Source organism: Cheilinus undulatus, linkage group 10, assembly GCF_018320785.1.
Source record: "Cheilinus undulatus linkage group 10, ASM1832078v1, whole genome shotgun sequence".
NCBI classification, from domain to species: domain Eukaryota; kingdom Metazoa; phylum Chordata; class Actinopteri; order Labriformes; family Labridae; genus Cheilinus; species Cheilinus undulatus.
The window spans coordinates 23,842,392-23,856,897 of NC_054874.1; the positions used below are offsets into that span (position 1 = coordinate 23,842,392).

Genomic DNA, 14,506 nt, shown 5'->3' on the forward strand with positions numbered 1-14,506 from the left:
TCAAAATATGATCTAAAGCCCATACAAGGAGTTTCAGCTGCTTTTTAATCAGACTAACATTTATACTAGAGTCTCTGAATGTGTTAAAAAAAACGAAAAACAAATAAGATCATCAGCCACATGAGTCACTATTGCTTCATAGTTAATTTGAATTCTCGTAGTGTTCTGATGGGAAATGTGTCAGACAAACTGAGGTATGGTTTACTGCTAAACAAGCCTTTTTTTATTATTTCTTACATATTCCAAGGGAATCATTCCCAATGAGTGATACATTTGAGTCTTTTAAAAAATCTTTTAAGATGTTTTTATTAGCAGCCTCATTTGGTAATCCTAAACTACAAAACGACACATCAACCCCCCTCTCTAATAAAGAAATAACCATAAATTTGACTGAAATAACATTTATTTAAAAAAAAAAAACAGATTTAATGGTCAGGTCAGACTGCATGATTTTATTTGTCTTTTGTGATGGCACCATGGCAGACTATTCAACAAAAATCTTGTCTAATCCTGGCGGAGGAATTAAATGTGTGATCCCGACCAGTTTTGGTACTGTATGCTGTTTTTATGACTGTCTTTGCAACTGTGAACAAGTTCATAGGTTGTTGGGGAGGTAGGTGAACGAGTATCAATCATGCCCACAACAGATGCATCCAATTTTCAATCTCCTGACAGATTTCTGTAAAACAGGAATATGTCCTGGTTTTGAACAGCCCCGTCCCGATTTTTAATCAGCGTGAATACCAATACAGTGCAATTGTCAAAGCGTTCTAATCTAACCACCAGAAAAACATACAAACACAGCTGGTTAAAGTTCAGTACTATGATTTACATGCCCATCAATCTCAGCTCGTGGCTTTTGCTAGTCAAGTCCAAACAGGACTTGCTACATAACATCAGACAGGCTTCCTGTCATGCCAAGAAGGAAGTCTAAAGAGCACCAGAAGAGTGAGATCCCTTTGTTAGGAACCAAGTACTGAATATATGTTGTTTGCAATGGCTGCCTCCAGTGCAGGGATTAGCTCGGATATAGCTTTAGTATACTGTCAATTTTACCAGAACTTGACCATGTTTCTGCATGAAATAACGAATAAAAACAACACTAAAAGATGTTCATGATGGGAAAGATGTTTTCTTTTTTCTACTGACCTGCTTCAGCATTTGTAAGAGTTAAAAGCTTTAAATGATGGAGAAGATGTTTTCACTCTTCTCACCATCTGCTTCGGCGATCGTTACAGGGCGAGGTTTGCTGTTGAATTCAATGGCTGCTGTCGTGGTAGCTATTAGATTGGATGTAGCTGTAGGAAAGTGGCAGTTTCATTGCTCCTGGACCACATTTCTTTTTAAAAACAAGCGCAAAGAGCCACACCAAAGGCTTGTCTCAGCTGAGAAGATGTTTTTGTACTCCCCTGACCAGCTTTAGCATCAATTTTATCAACCAAGAAGTGCTGCCATTAACAATCTACTACAGCAGTAACCTATCAGCTCAAGAAAAGCGCATGTGTACAGCATCATTTTGTCCTACTGCTCTGATTGGCCCGTCATGAATGTGACAAAACGTTCCTCCAGTATCGTCTGAGAATTGAATGAAAAATTTGAAATATATCCTACGTAGTGAAACTGTTTATCTGGTGTGTGTAAGCTTAGGGCACATGACAGGAGCCCCAAAAATACTTGAATATTTGTAAATTTTTACAATATTATCATTCTCTCAGGGGGCCCAAGACTCCCTAGAGGCACCCCTGTTTCCATGTCTGAATACCTCAGAACTTTTCAAAGTAGGAAAATAATAAAAGCTTAAAGTCTAGAAAAATGTATTCACTTGTGTTTTTAAAAGTCCAATTCTCTAAGGGTGAGAATTTAAAATTTGTCTTAGCAAAATCATAAAGGTTAGTGGAGATTTGTTCTTGCCATTACAAGACAAGATCAGTAAGAAGATCAGAGTTACCACATACTCCAAATTAACATGGGCCAACTCTTTCCCAGATTAGCTTTAGGCATCAAATTTTGACTTATCCTAAATATTCATCAGTTCCAACAGTAAAGTATCTTACCTTGTCTAAAATAGTCTTAGATGCTGTGGTGTGTGTCTTGCTGGAGAGAAACCTGTTAAACTGAAGAGTGTATCACCTTTTAATATGTTTTCATGTGTCAGGGGAAACACCTCATCTGTCTGCTTATTAACCTGCTCCATCATCAGCCACTTGTCTTTAATCATTAACAAAAACTCTTGACTTAATGAAGCAAATATTGAGGGAGCACGTTGTAGTTCAGGTGGTGGATTTTGTCAGCGAATACTGTTTTTCTCCTGATGTGGGAAATTTGGAGCTGAAGTTTGATGTGATTTCTGAGTCTTGTTCTCTGAGGTTCTACCTGTAAGAAAGAAGGAGAGATCTGACACCTAGTGGTTAATGTTAGGAGAAAGCTTGTTCTATCTTAGTGCACTCATATTTCCACACATCATGGTGAGATTAAAGTCTTGGTATTAAATTATCATTCATCCATGAGATAAGTCAGGGGAAGTATTTCAGCCACATCAATGTTAACTCCACAACTTCAGAGGAATCTGTAGGTGCTCGGGTGCCGTGCCAGGACTCTAAATAATCCATGTTGTGATTGGAGATGAACTATCGGGGAGATTTTGTGATCTTCTGAACACTCACATACACACATTTTCCCCCTCACACACTCCACCAGCCAGAGGCAATGTCCTCTTTAGCATGGGAGAACACCGTGACGACTCGACAAACAGGGTGATTGTTAATAATTAGTCCTGCAGCAGTTCTGTCATATCAGCAGTGCTCCCAACTAAATCCATTAAAGCTGCTGACCTCAAACTTGCAGAACCTAATAACCCTCTTGACAAAGTTGTTCCTCCTAAACTGTTATGAAAGCAGAGAACCAGTGAGAGATAACAGCTCTCTTGTTGTTCACACAGCTGCTGGAGGAGAGCCAAGGCTACTGCTGCTGTCAGCGGCTGCTGACGGAGAAATCCTGGAGATTTGGTGCAGCATTAAGCGTTGGAAAAGGCGAAACAGAGATGCATATGGAGGCACACATGTAATCACTTATATACACGTATGCTGCTAAATCTGTGGCGTGGTTTCTAGAGCTCTTTGGTAAAACCAGCCCCTCTCTGTGATGCTGTTAATCCCCTCTCCAGATGTACGAGTCAAAGACACGCAACTGAGCCCAGGGGATAAAGCAAACAGAGGCCACCAGGTCACCAGGCAGCATACTAGCACTCAGAAAACACCTGCCAATCAAAGAGTGGGAGGTAACAAGCTGTTAGCCCACTACTGCTCCTCTGGAGGATGTGTTAATATGTGTCCTGTTAATATTACTCTCAGGCAAACCATATGTTTCAGCCCTCTCAGACTTGTATAAGTGACTGAATCACAGAAGCAGGTCAGTGAATTATATCCAAGCATATAACAGCAAATAACATGTCTGATTGTTAGGAAAGCTTCTTAATGGGTTATTAAACACTGCTCATCAGTCCTAGGACTGCAACCAAAGCTTCATCTACTGAACACTAACTTGAAGGGGTTCAATATTTATACACTTCTTTATACTATATAATTTTATTTAATTGTCATTACTTTGTAGAAATCTGTTTTCACTTTGACATTAAAGATATGTTTTTGTTATAAAAGAAAAAATACATTGACCATAATTGAATTATAAAATCAATTAAAGGGTAAAACATCCAAGGGGATGAATACTTTTTATGGGTGTGTACCTATATGATATGTATGACACGCTGCTGATTCATCATCGCCCTTGGGAACACAGGGATCAGGCCGGTTATAACACATTTTTGAAAATAGCATGATACAATCTAACATAGGACTAATTTTAACAATCTCTTCATCATCTCTTTTCATTGTTTAACATTAGAGCTTAAGCCCCTTAGTCTGAAAAAACCCCAGTTTCTTTATTTTAATTCTTTTTATTTCATTATTATCAGTGGCCAAGAGAAAAAGTAGGGGTACTGCAGCAGCCTCAGCACCCCTACCCCAATCCTATGGTTTCTGCATACCATTCACATCCTGTGGAGATCCTAATAGAGCTTTTTAATTCTCCTAGCTTTATTAATATTTTATTGATCGCTCTGCACATCATATTTGACCTACAAATAGTGCCGAAAGTCAGTATTTTTTAATTCAGTACCATTTTAAATAAAAAGTACCCAAAATGTACATACATTTCAGTGTGCCATGCAACACTAGGGCAGGATGATTAAAGATAAAAACCATTTATTTCTGCTTTGCACCTTTATTGAAATAGCCAATGTGTAAAATCTGTTGTCATGTAAATTGTTTTGGCTTAATTCCTTATTCCATGTGTCTCTTGAGATCGGTCGTAAGTAATGAAAGAAAACTATGATGAAGGGTTCAGGTCTCTGCTTAATATCACCCCTAAATTAGCTTTTAGTTACTGTGCAATCATGAAAATGTCCCCAGTAATGACACAAGTGCTTTAGTTCTTCAGTTTAAGACTTTGGCCACTTGGGGGCAGTGTAGTGTAACATAAAACAAAAGGGGTTTTCATAGATTTAAATTGCAGCTGTGTAATAGACTATAAAGTAAAATGTGTTCCTTTCACACTATCTTATTTCATTTTATCATGTTTTATTTTTAGCCTCAAATTTTATATGTATGTTTACTTCAGTTTTTTTGTGTTCTGTTGTTGTCTTGTAATCATTTTAGATGTGTACCTTTAAAACCCCACTCTACTGATTTCCATTCACATATACAGTCCCAAGATTACTTCAGAAAATGTAACCCTGTAACAAAATTCTGCCATTGCATCTCTACATAACATGTCCCTGGGTAAGTGTGGTCATCTTTCTTCTCCCTTGTGTTGGCAGGGTTACTGGTTTCAGAGGGAGGGGTTAATTTGTCTCAGTGAGACAAAGGAGCTGAAGGAAGCATCATCCCAAAAGATGTGAACACTGAGTGGAAAGCAACAAACTTGGAGGGACCTCACTCGCTTATTATAAAGTAATTTCTCAACAACATACAGATTAAGGACACATTTTTAGCTCCTACATTAATGCTAAAAATGTGTCCTTACTCTACTTTTTGTGTTACGTGTAATGTTTTATCTTTCTCTGCTACTCATAATGGAGCTCAGCAAAAGTTAAAGCAGCAAGACTGTTCTGACTCATTCATTGGTCACCACTCGTTCATATCTTTTCCTTCTTCCATTCTTTCTCTCTTCCCGCTCTGGTGATCAGCTGATTATGGGAGTTCACTCTTTTAAGTAAAAAGCTAATCAGATTCTCCCACAACCGCGTTTGACCTATCGGCATGCACCTGTCATATTTTAAATCCGTCATTCTCTCTTTCACAGTCAGCCTGCCATGTCAGTGTGGATACTGAATCCCTCCTCCACCCCAGCCACCTCCATTCAGTCCATCAGCATCTAGTCCAGGTCTTACAGGTCTTCAAAATAAAGACTCGGTGTATCTCTAAAGGTGATGAATTGCCACCTGTGGAAATACAAAGATTGACCAGAAAGGGTGCAAATGTGGAGGCATGCTGCCAAGACGGGCCCTGTGGAAATTCCAGGTGAGTAGTGTTCAATTTAAACATTTTTTTCATACTTTGTTTTCAAATTCAAATGATGGATTAATTATCTTTACCAATGATAAAACAAACTGTCTCATCATTTTGTCTCACACCTTCCTCCTGTTTCAAAAATCTAAGACAACTTCAAAGTAAAGCTCAAGCTCCATGCTGATAAACTTTTTTGCTTTAGTAGGTCAAATCATGGCATCAGTAATCATTTCAGTGTGTTTCATAAGCAGCTGGTTTAACTGGGATTTCATTAATTCCCAACAACCTGCCTTTAAAAGGCTCTTTAAACCACCCACCTGTGTGTCTCTGCTGTTATTGAAGTTTTTCCCTCAATCTTCTGACTAACTGTTGTCACACACCAGCCTGTACTTCAAAAGAAAGGATTTCAGCATGGCTGCAGTATGGTGTAACCTGCACAGTGTGATCTGACAGACACCTCTGGTCAAAGACAGAGCCCCCTTCAGCTCACACTCGGTTGTTCCTGTTTGAGTTGAGCTCATTTGCACACACATGCAAACACCAGAGAGGAAGATAACACATTCCCAACATATTCTTTTCAATCCCCACAGCTTCTGTTTCATTCTGTCTTTAAGCCAAGCAGTTTAAATCGTTAAAGCTGTGTTTTGAAGTATTCAGCTGCTGTCAGACGTTTGGCGTTTAAGAGAGCATGGTTAAGACAGATTCACTTTATTGTCAATACACATTTAGTTTGATATGTATACAGTACTCCCAGTACAACAAATGTGAGCATGCTCACAGTTCCCTTCATCCTAAATCCAGTTCTCTGTTTTTACGATCTAGTTTATTATCATTGTTATTGTTTGTATGTTTCCTTTAACAGAAGCCCTACAAAGGCATAGCTTCATACATTTAATGTACACTGTTTTCCCACAATTACAAGTCATTTCCATTTGTTTTCTCAAGATCAGAACTTATTTATGTTGTTGTCTTAAGATAAAAATGCTGCATAATGCTTCCCTTTAGGAGTTCATTTCTCAGGATCTTGAGAAAACAACTGAAACCCCTCCATCAGGGACAAAACAGAGTAAAATTCAATGTTTGGGTGCATGTCCTTTAAGGGCTGCTATATTGTGTGCATGTATATTTCTATGCTTGGGGATGTCTCTGATGATGAACAAAATTGATGATCTCATTAGTCATTTGTCACTTCAGTTCTTCTTTAGAGGGGGAGGGCATGTCAGAGCCATCAGGACACTCCTGTAAAACAGAAGAAAAAGCTCATCTGTCATTTAATCAGTTGGAAACACATTCTGAGATATAATAAGATGTATGATCTACAAAAAGTATTCATCCCCTTGATGTTTTACGCTTTATATTAATTTTATAAATCAATTATGGTCTATATCATTTGACTTTCTTTATAAAAAAAAAAGGGAAAAAACTCTTAAATGTCAAGGTGAAAGCAGATTTCTACAAAGTAAAAGGTGGGGGTGGGGGTGGGGTCCCAGCTGTGTATGAGTCCATGGCAAGGCAAAGTTTGTGAATCTCTGATCTAGAGCTTTAGAGCATAAATCAAAGACTGATGCAGAATTAATGCATACACCATATATGTTAGTTTCCTCCAGAAAATAGTGCTTCATTCTCTGTTATTCTGCTAGAAGGGAACTCATTCACAGCTCACCTTCACTTTGTCCAGCTCTGGTCCTCCCGGGAGAGATTTTTGTGAAGAAAAAGTCTTCAAGATAAACAAAAATGCCATGTTAGATCTGCTCAAGGATAACAGTAAATTCATAAAGGAGTGTGAAACGCAGAGATTTTAATGTCAGACCTTTTTTGTTTGCTGCATCTCCTCTGTGGACTTGGATCTGTTCTTCATGTGCTTCTGAGGAGATGTGGTGCTGGGACACTACAGAGACAAAGAAAGACACAGGGAACATCTAACACAGAGCCAGGACATCTAAAACATATGTCAGGATCTCCTCATTTCATTTACCTTCTGCTCCATTGCTGACCTGAAGATTCTCTCAGGAGAAGTTCAGTGAAGATGCAGGTTTGGATCAGACGATCTCTTTTGGAAACGTGCAGTCAATAAAAAGACAGGCAAAAGAACATTTTACAACCATGTAGTTACATGCAACAGTAGTAGTGGTGATGTTTAAAGGAACAAAAATTCATTCACTTTTAGATGTTTAAAAAAAAAAAAAAAAAAAGATGTACCGGCTGATCAAAATGAATAAAAGGCAAGAGTAAATACTAATATGAAGTGTCAAGGGTAAAATTCACAGTTGCTGCAAATGTCAGGACAGGATTCCTCTACACTGTTATCATGTCTTCCAGGTGATATTTCCCTTGATTAAAGGAAACTGTGAAGCGCGTCAATATAGTTAAACAAAGTTTATTACAGATACTATCAAGAAAAGTAATCAAATTTTGCAGTGATAAACCACAGGACAGAGTTCTCTAAAAGTGAGGTCATGGACATTGCTATTAGACACAATTTCTGGCAGCTGAAGAAACTCAACCTGCCAAAGATGATGATGGTGCACTTCTACATAGCCATCATCCAGTCTCACTTCACTTCCTCACTTCATGCATCACTGTCTGGTTCTCTGCAGCCATGGCAAGGGACAGAAACAGACTACAGCGTATCATTCGCTCTGCAGAGAGAGTGATCTGCTGCAATCTTCACTCTCCATGACCTGTACACGCCTCCAGGATGCTGAGGCACACAGGTAAAATTGCAGCTGACACCTCTCCCTCTGGACATGGACTTTTTGAGGCCCACCACTCTAGCGGGGCTGAGGTCCCTCTGAAACAAAACCTCCTGCCACAAGAATAGTTTCTTCCCCTCTGCTGTCAGCCTAATGAACAGTACACCAGCCCTCACCCAGCGTTTTGCACCAAAACACTAAGTAAAAAAATTTCTTGTATGTGAAAATGTTCTTGGCAAATAAACTCTATTCTGATTCTGCACAGATTCTTAAGCATTCTCAACCAGATTTGCAAAGTATAGATGGCAGGTCCGCCCACAGAATTGGTTGGGCCCCTAAAAAACCCAGAGAATGGGCCCTCCCCTGTTGCGAATTATTGATATCAATGCATGGGTGTTCGATCAGTAGCACTGGTGCTAGCATTCTGGCTGACAATTACCTTATTTTGGCACTGAAAAATATGTCAAGCCATTATTGAGTTCTGATGATCTAACTTGTCTGTGCTACTTTTTAACCCCTATTATCACTGCTTCCCCAACTTTCCCCCCATTTTTGCCACTTTTAACAACTTTTTTGTGTTTCTTATATCTTTACTTATATCTTGAGGCCATCTTTCTACTCTGTTAGAACTGTTCACCTCTTTACTGTCAATTTTTTAATTGGCACATGAATCTGTTTAGATGTTTTACTTATCTTTTAAACAGACTATGTTATGGAAAAGGCTTATAGATGTGTCCTCAAGTGTAATCACACAACCATTTTCACAATAATATTTTCATAAGAGACTGACATCCTTAAAACTAAAGATGAACGCAACAAAAAAATAAAAGAATTACTCGCTTTGAATGGAACTGGAGCTGAAGACAAATCAATACTCCCAAACACAGTTGGAAAAATGCAGAAAAGGATGTTTGAAAAGTCACAACATTGACAGTCACAGCCACAGAACCACAGCTGGTGTCAGGAACCCCGGTGGCTGCGGGACAAAACATCTCAGGATCAGGGTCAGTTTGCAGAAGAGGGATTTTTATTCTTGATTGATTTCAAAGCTGCCGGTCGATGTCTGCTTTTGTCTGACATCTGACCAGATAGATCAGATCAGCATATTTCCTGACACTTCAGAGTGAATGGTTGGTTTAAGAGTTTTCTGCTCAGCTCAGCCTTTAAATGATGGTGCAGACTAGATTTTTACAGGGTGGGTTTTTACAGGTTCAAGTATCTGAGTTTAGAAAATGTGCTCCCCTTTACTAATGCTACAACACACTTACTGTATGTGTGAGAGGCACTGATTCTGTATCAGTATGGACAATGTGGTCCTGTCCTCTTCCAGTGTGCAAAAAGGGAGAGAAATAATTTCTCCTTCTGCTACCAAAGCTCACTTTAACATCCAAATAAAACATCAGAGTGCTTTAGTCAGAACAGACCCCTTCAAAAGGCAACATGAATGCAAATACAATGACTGTATTGTTAGTTATAATCAATTCTTAAGAGGCTTGAGGCATGATCCATCTTGCAGAGCTTCAAGCTTACATGTTTTTGCCTGGTCTGAAAAATGACCGGCCCAATCATGATTGTTTGAGGATTAAAGGCAGTAGCTATGGGCAGGGTTTCGCTGTACTGCAAGCCAGTAAACATTGGCTGCTGCTGGAAACGTCATTAGCTTGGATGTAGTCATTTTTATACTGAAGTTTTTCTTTGTGGTAAAAAAAACACAAAGACACAAAGACTCGTGTGAATGTGTGCCTGGAAAGTTAAATTGCAGCAAAGACTGCAATCTCTCCTGTTTTTATCAACAACCAGGCTGTTGAGGAGGTACAGAACTATAAATATCTTGGCACAGTCATTGATAACACACTGACTTTTCAATCCCAGGTGGATGCTGTCTGTAAAAAGGCACATCAACGTTTGCACTTCTTGAGGAACTTTAATGTTGATTGCACTTTTATGAAAATGTTTTACTCTCGCTTTATTGAATCTGTTTTAACTTTCTCTGTTATCATTTGGTACAGGTCCCTCAGTATCAGAAATTCCTAACAGATTGCAGGGCATTTCAAAAATCTGCAGTTGAATTTCAGGTTCGACCCTCACTGACCTAACTCAGTTATTCAGAGTTAGGAGGCCCAGTCTATCCTGGCTGATCACAGCCACCCTTTATTTTCAGAGTTTAAGCTGCTACCATCCTGTTGCAGATTCAGCCTGCCAGAATGCAGGACAAAAAGGCTAAAAAGCTCTTTTGTCCCTGCTGCCATCGGCTTTCTAAATAGTTAGCTGAAGCCTGTGTTATTTCTTGGTTTTTATTGTGTTTTATTGTTGTATTGTACAGAGTCTCTTGTGCTCCTATTTATTGTGTTGTCAATGCTGCTTTTTATGATTGATCTGAATGTATGTCTTGACTGCTGGCTGCGAAACAAATTGCCCTTCACAGGGATAATAAAGTGAACCTTGAACCTTGAACCTTGAGGTGCACTGCATGGTGGCACAGGGGTTAGTGCTGTTGCCTCACAGCAAGAAGGTTCCTGGTCAGGGCCTTTCTGTGCGGGGTTTGCATGTTCTTCCCATGCATGTGTGGGTTCTCTCTGGGTACTCAGGCCTCCTTCCACCACCAAAAAACATGCTCCTTAGGTCAACTGCATCAATGTATCTATTTTGTTATCTCAAGTCAACCAAGGCAGTTTTATGTGTCAAGATCTCTAGAGAACAAAAACTACATTATCATGGCACAATGACGTAAATAAAAATGCATGCATTTCCACCCAGGAATTCATATGCTTTAATGTTGGAGTCATTCTGTCTTTTTGCATTCATATGCTGTAAAGTTCAAGCTTGCAGCATTCTTTTAAATATATTTTAGTGGTTGAAAATTGTTACAATTTGGGTCATAATTTCTCATTAAGGTGGTGTTGGTAGGTCCACAGAGCAACCTGCAGACAGAGTAATTCTGTGCATCATATTAATAATTATGAAACACTACTTTTCTGCACAACAATGGGGCTAATTGAATGATCTGACGAAAACAAATACTAAATTCTCTTCCATCCAGTCCATGCAAATAAGAGAAGAAAACTGACTGACATGGGCTCAGGCACCTACTGTGAGGGCTGATGTCAGGGTCATTTGATGCATTTGATGCTCCAGACAGTTCTGCTTAACATCCACTGTGCCTATAAAAAGTGTTCACCCCCTTGGCTATTGTACCCTTTGATTGATTTTTTAAAAAATCAATCATGGTCAATATAACTCTTTTTTATTTTTTGAAAATGTCAAAGTGAAAGAGCACTCAAAGCAACTCAGAGAAAAAGATTACTGAAAAGTATAAGTTGGGGGATGGATACAGAAACATTTCCCAAGTACTGAACATCCCCAGAGTTCAGTTAAATCAGTCATCAAGAAATGGATGGAATATGGCACATGTGTAAATCTGCCTAGATCAGGCAGACATCAGACAAGACACTGCACATCACCACAAACACACCATCCCCACTGTAAAGCACAGAGTGGAAGCATCATACTGTAGGGGTGCTTCTTGGCAGCCAGACTTGAAAGGCTTGTAAAGGTAGAGGGGAAAATGAACGTGGAAAAATCTTGAAGTACAATCTTATTCAGTCTGCAAGAGAACTACAGCTTTGGAGAACATTTATTTTCCAGCAAGACAATGACCTGAAGCATGCTTCAAAAACTACATAGAAATTATTTAAAGACAACAAGGTGAATGTTCTGAAGGGGCTGAGTCAAAGCTCAGACCTCAGTCTACCTTGAATGATTTATAAAATCAATAAAAAGGTATAAAATCCAAGGGTGAATACTTTTTATAGGCACTGTATGATATTGCTGCCTCAACAAGGTCTACTCACTAGTAGTTATTACCTTAACCTAATAAACACAAATATGTTGCACAACCTCAAGTACACAAGTCTGTTTCACCATGCACTTACTTCAGATGTGCATTAAAGTCCTGAGTGCTTCTTTCTGACATACTCACTCAAGAAAATGGCCTAAATGGTCCAAACGTCAATGATTTGCCTGTCTCACCTCCGTCACCATCTGTCTTCTTGGCCTGATAAGAAATCCATCTTTTGCAGACGATGCAAAAGAATTAAAAGCCCCAGAACCTTGACCACAGCAAATGGAAACACATCTTTGAAAGAAATGGCTGTAGGGAAAAACTTCAGGCTTTTAGGATACACTTGAATCGTGTACTTGCTAGCAAGTAACATTAGCCAAGGTGACACCTCCAGAAGCACTGGGCCTCTTTGTGGTACGCATACAAACATTCATACATGCATGAATGCGTACACACTGTTCTACACACACACACAACTGCAACACTAAGACTATTTCCCTAAAAGCTACTCAGGAGCTCTTTCTGCACGGATGGGCAACTAGTATAGGATGCCTTGCGGTCTTTTTCACTATTTTCTCCTTCCCCCATCACTTTGACTGAAGCACTGCAAAGAAAACGGGGGTAAATTTAAGGTAGGAAACTTTGACAAGTACTTACTCTTAGAGCATGTATAAATAATTCATGTGAGCATTTTTATTACATAAGAAGGAACGTTGTTTTGGAGAATTTGACCCATAACACTTGCAGAAGCTGAGATTGTCTTAGCTAAAACCTTTTAAGTGTTGGGTCAGCTGTAATTAACTCCTCATCTGAGAGGCACAGCGTGACGAGAAGTTCTTAATCTTTATTCAGTGTGTGTCAGATTCACAGCACAGGAAAGATTTGAAGGAGAGCTGTAAAAGTAGTGTTGCTTTTACATCATCACTCCTGCTGTCCTATGACAATGCCTCCAACTGGCAATGAAAGTTTATTCATTCTTTCATGAGAAATGATGACAGAAGAGACCCAAGTTCAAGTTTCAGTGACTGGCATTGTTATGACCTGTATAATCCCAGCCAAGGTTATAAAACTACAGCCTGGTTCGAACATCCCTTGACATGACATGCTCAGGATATGTCATAAAAGATGCTGTTAAGGCACATGCATGCTCATAAGGGTGAACATGTGGACAGCAGCTGCCCCGTTAGCCAGTTTGGGAGCGCATCACGACGACTCCCAGTGGCAAGGACATTATGTCCTGTAATTGATGATGATAGGCTGTCAGTCCTGCTATATGCCCAGGTGGGACACGCAAACCAGCTGGGTGGATTTAGTAAGCAGTCATCTAAAGCAGCTGCCACCAACCTGAATCACAGCTCGACCATGTGTGTCCCACCTGATAACAGAGTCTGTGCTAACGAACCTGCTATGATTTAGAACTCAGACTCTGTCCTCCACTGGCTGCCTGGGATTGTTTGACTGCACTGTAATGTGCAAGCATTGATCTGATGGATGGGTTTTGTTTTGCACCACTTATGTATTCCTCTGCAGGAATCTGGAAGGCACAGAGAATACCATTTAGAGCTCCCATTATCAGAGGATTGATTTAGCAGAATAAAGACATCCATATATAAACAGAGCCTGCATGTTATCTATCCCAACATATATCCTGAAAGCAGTAAATAAGAAAAACCACGATGGAAGAAAGCATCTGCACACAATCTGAATGAAAATTCAGCTTTTCTGTGAATGAAGAGATGAGGTTTATCTCAAGACAGCAAAGACGTTTAATCAAGCAGAAACGCAGAGTGACACAGGAGGAGAGGATAAATGATGGGAGTCACACAGAGAGAAAAGGGGAGGTAAATGCACCCTAACAAAATGACATTAGTGAAAAGAGAGAATTCAGACTCACCTCGGTTTTCCCCCTTCTTCCTCCGCTTTTCTCTCCTCAGCGCAAACGTGCAGTGGAGTAGATGGCACTCTTCATCTCACTGCTGCTATGGTGTCTGTGAGAGCACACCCCTCTCCTGCCCATTCATAGCTCCGCCGACACACCAGTCATGCTTGGGAACACACACATAGACACACACAACAAAGCCAGGTGTGCCAATCAGGCTTCTTTATGCTGCTCTCCTTTCAAGGGTGTAACAAACAATTATTAATATTGTTTGTCTCAGGTTAATTACTTCTGTTTTAAACATCCACAGAAGTTGATGATGTCAGCAAGGTGGGCAGATGAGATCCTGTCATATACCATTAAATATTTAAGCTGCTGACATCATCTATGTGGATGGATCCATTTATGACTCATCTACTGTCATTTGTTTTGTAACCCATACAATAGCCAAATGCACACCATAATAGTCCTTCCAGGCTCCCCAGCTGGAAAAAAACACAGTCCAGCAACAAGTCTGAGGACAAATGAA

General features: G+C 39.7%; 1 long non-coding RNA gene across 1 annotated transcript; it reads right to left on the bottom strand.

Moving 5' to 3' along the window:
• Positions 1 to 6,246: 6,246 nt before the first annotated feature.
• LOC121516333 lies at positions 6,247 to 9,867 on the bottom strand. The gene is made up of 4 exons (XR_005992462.1): positions 7,540 to 9,867; positions 7,375 to 7,452; positions 7,228 to 7,281; positions 6,247 to 6,803 (listed from the first exon to the last, which is right to left on the bottom strand). It is a non-coding gene; the product is annotated as an uncharacterized LOC121516333 (long non-coding RNA).
• Positions 9,868 to 14,506: the final 4,639 nt, after the last annotated feature.